Consider the following 4,654-nt stretch of genomic DNA (forward strand, 5'->3'; position numbering starts at 1 on the left):
AGGTATGGCACGAATGGCGATCTAATCTTCAGAAATAGAAAACTACTTTAAGTAGAGACACACAGTTTTCTGAGATAGTTTTGCTTGAAACGCAAATGCAGGATGAAATCTAAATGCCGTACCTCGTACTACCAGACTGTCATGATATTGCTCATAGTCGTCATTCTGTAGGTTACGAAATCGTCCATCCTCATGTAGGGGGCTAAAAATTCTTCGGAGGTAACATCATTGTCTAGCACAGTAAAAGCTTTGACGCAATAGTGAGATTTTTCGAGAGGAACCGTTTTTGTCACCTGAAATAGGCTCCGTTGCCAACCAACAACCGTGCGCGGATCTCATCGTCGTACTGTTGTCGGTTGTGATTTTCGACGCTAAATAGGAGAAATTATCAACGGTCTCAAAGTCGTAGTCTCCTATCTTTATTCTCGTTTAACCACTGCTATATGATATTGTTGGTTGTTTAGTTTTTGGTCTAACATTGCCACCATATATTTCGTCTGCCATCATTGATGTGCAACACAAGATCTCGCGCCGCCTGCTTGATTTTGATGAAGGCAGCTTGTACGTCTCGGGTTGTTCTTCCCATGCGTCAGCGTAGGGTAGTGGTCTGGTGGCCTTAAAGAGGATGGTGCCTCTCGCATGCACCTCAGCATCACGGATCACTTTTTCTAGTGCCAGGCTCCTTATCTTAGGCTGTTGTTGATGTCGAATGGTTTCGAGGGTGATCTTGCTGCTTTTATCTGACCTCGTACATTGATCAGGGTCAGCCTAGACAGTTTTACCAATTTTGTCGGGATACCGAATTCTCTCATGGTCGTAAACATTTTTACCCTGGCTATATTATAGGCCGCCTTGAAGTTGATGAAAAGGTGGTGCAACTGATGGCAATATTTCAAAAGCTTTTCCATCGCTTGCTGCAGAGAAAAAGGAGGGCTCTGTTGCGGGCTCTGATTATCAGAGGGGATATAGGTGGTGGCATTTTTCCAGCACGGAGCATCACGCCAACTAGATAGAGATCCGAGTCTATATTGGCCCCCTATATGTTCTGGAATCAAAGCTGCAAGGTGGCGTCGTTCAATCAACACTTTGTCAATTTGATTGAAAATCGTCCCGTCTGGAGAGGCTTACGTATGTTTGTCGACCGCTTTCGTCGAAAACTAGGTACTTCCAACAACTATTTCGTGTAACATTGCTAATTGAATAATCCGCAATCCGTTATCATTCGTATTCTTATGTAAGCTATGGGAGCCAACGTATCGTCTGAATACAGGCTCTGTCCCTACTTGGCTGTTAAAATCTCCAAGTCTGATTTTAATATCATACCTGGGATAGATTTCGAGGGTTCTTTCTACTACCTCGTAAAAGGTATCCATCTCCGACTCTGTAGTCTCGTCTCTAGAGGCGTGAACGTCAATGAGACTTATATTTCTAAATTGCCTCGTAAGCGCAGAGTGCATAGCCTTTCGCTTATATTTTCAAAGCCGATACACAGCAGGTTTCATTTTTTGATTGGCTAAGAGTACATGGTTTACTGGATGGCCACTATAATGGTCCCTGTTTAGCGCATTTCTTGTAATGCGGTTACATCAGCCCTATATTGGACTGGCTAGCTGCTGGGCAACATTCGATATGTGTAGGGAGCGCATATTCCATGAGAAAATTCGTTATTCCGTTTTCATTGCCGGGTTCGTCCCAACCCCCAACCTGGAGGACCAGTTGGTGCAATTTGTCCCGTGTTTGGGCGCGGGAAGCTCGCCTTCATCCTCCCCCGTCTTTCGTTAAGCACGAACTTCCAGCGGTCACCATGTGAAAGTGGAGATAAGGTTTGGTAGTAGAGCTGTTAGTGTTGGTTTAGCAGGCGCTTTCCAGATTTTCTACTCCATCGTGGATACCAATCCACGTTTCGCTCTGGGACCTATACTATCCTTCGACCACTTTTCTCATCATACTCATTTGAAAAACAAAGGATTTTCGCTTTGCCTGATTATGGTTAATGACCACTTAATATTTTTTTCCCAATTTTAGGTTGTACATGAATCTTCCTTTTAATAACAGCCAAGCTTACAACGATGTTCTGCGGATCCGGAGTTTGATAGAAAATGTTTTGAGCAAGCAGCCATTTTTCGGGTGCACAGTGCAGTATATGGTGGTCAGTTGCATCATAAAATTAGCCCAGTCCCCCATTAGTAAACTCAGAACCAATTCACAACCTCAAACAATATATTTATTGCATAATTTTATGTTTAGTCTAATGTGGGGTCCACGCATCCAAAAATCATGTAAAAAGAACTTGATTGTCCAAATAGAGTCAAATAAAGCTAATGATGATATGACACCATATTTTATAAATTTGATGAAAAACGTCTTTTATTGCATCCCAGGAGTTCAAAAATCTGTAGCCACATGAATCATAATATATGATAGAAAGCGTACAGGGAAGTTTAGTATATATATGCATATAGTGTTATTAACGAAGTAATAGTATTTGTTGCCCTTTTGGGAATTTACTGGACTCTTAGACAATAAAATGTACGTATTGTATTTAGATAAATTATTTTAACATACTAAAGGCCCATACTATACGTATTCGTCAACCTACTTAAAAATGTTCATTGTTAAGACTTTTTTTCTGTACTTAGAACAATTTTAATGGCTTTTTTTAAACTTTTTTTTAGTTTATAAAATATGCAAACTTAAACCCCCGGTGCGAAGGTCGAGCTGGTTGTGCATCAGCACCTCGACATTATTGCTCCGATTTGGAATCCCAGTCGGCCATAGATGTTTGCATTCATCTTTGTGTTGTCCCGTTGCTGTGGGCTTATGACTTGCAAAAAATTAATTATGATGAAGTAGAGTCTCATTGAAAATCGAATGGGAAAAAATAATACTAAAAAGAGAATAGACGGATGTCTTATAATCCATAATAGTGTGGAGGGGAAAATTTAAAAATTGGGTGCATAAGTTCCGCACGCATTAAATGAAAACAACCAAAATTCCCATATAATAATTTTCATAATCATAATGCAGTTAAAAATAAAGCTGTAGCTTAAGTACTGAGGAAGAGAGTAAGTAGTTCTCGAAATACGTATATGCAAACTATTGAAATATATTGTGGTAGGAGAAGCTGCCTAGCTTTATTTTTATTTAGAAGAACTACAAGCACCGGAACGCTAACTATTTTTTTTGTAATGCAGTTATCACTCTTTCTCAATATGTGACCTATGCTGCTACTCCCGTCTTCAGTTACAGTTTTTCCATTATTAATTCTTTAGGACAGAGTACCCTAATGACACCATGCAAACATGAGTGGATGAAAGCTTCCAGCTCCCGAATAACTATGTGCTTTCCATATAGAAGCAAAGAGAAAACATTGGCGCGGAACAGCCTCAGTTTTATGTTAAAATAGTTGCATTTTTAGATTTTGGACAAAACAAAGGAGGTGGATTTAGTATTGTTAATACGTCAAGCGACATCAAGTTTGGTGCCGTCAGAAATATCACTTCCCAGATGTAGAAATTGTTCGCCAACCCCGATGCTCTGCACATTAGTTCAAATAGGAAGAATGAGTTAAGCAGTCAGACCAAGGATGTTAGTTTTGTTGGCATTTATCTTCGGCCTGATCCTTCTTGTATCCTTTTCCCCTTTCATGATGCAATGAAAGAGCAAGAAGATGTCGTCACAGGATTTCTGGTGGAGAACTCCGATCCGGCATTTAAATGGTGGTGACATTTTGTGCCGTCACATCTATAAACTATTACGCTGGCGCACCGTGGTTACGCATTATAAGTAGCAACTTCGGAACTTATATTCCGATAATCATAAATTTTGGTGAGAATGTTTTTAAAGAATATACAACAGAAAATTTTTCGATTTTCCGAGCCATCACAACTGAATTCAACCCTTTAATATGGTCAGTACAGAGGCATCCAGCCTGCTTTCTGTCGACTAAACCTTTGAGATTCTTTGAAATACTCCAGGGTGATTTTAGCTAGTAATTTCTCAACAGCAAGAAGCACTCAAATACCCATCCAGTGATCACACTCAGGATGGGTGTCCTTCCTCCAAATCTTAATGATCATCTCTTTCCTCTGTCCACTGGGAAAGATTTGGGATTAGTAGGACTTACGAATAAGTTAATGTAGCTACTCTGCAGAGACTGCAGGAGCTCCGCGAAAAAGTTCTGCACTGAAACATATATTGTACGTTGATTTGCCATATCATCCCCAAAAGGTGCAGCTTCAGCGGATATGACACAATTCAGAATCGTCATGAAGTACTCCTTCCGGCTTTTTAGCTGATCGTTATCATAAAGTAAAGGGTAACTTTTAACATGTCTTACAGAGCCATTGAAAGGCATACGACCACCTGCAAGCTTTTTCATGATGCGGTATAGGTAGCGAAATGACTACTATTAATGACAATTCCCACTTATTTGCCGCGAAAATCTCTTTCAGTTTCGCCATTCAGGCTTGTTTTGTTTGTTTCGTTGGAATTCTCTCTTTTTTCAAATTGCTATTCCCATGGTGTACTCTTAACAGTGCACTTGCATTAATAAATTCGCCTCATTTAAACTTCGGAATTCTCATATTCGCCACCGGCTTCGAGGTGAAAAACTTTCGGCAGCGCATTTTCTCGGTACGATTGTACCATCATA

The sequence above is a fragment of the Hermetia illucens genome, chromosome 2 (genome assembly GCF_905115235.1).
Source record: "Hermetia illucens chromosome 2, iHerIll2.2.curated.20191125, whole genome shotgun sequence".
NCBI classification, from domain to species: Eukaryota; Metazoa; Arthropoda; class Insecta; order Diptera; family Stratiomyidae; genus Hermetia; species Hermetia illucens.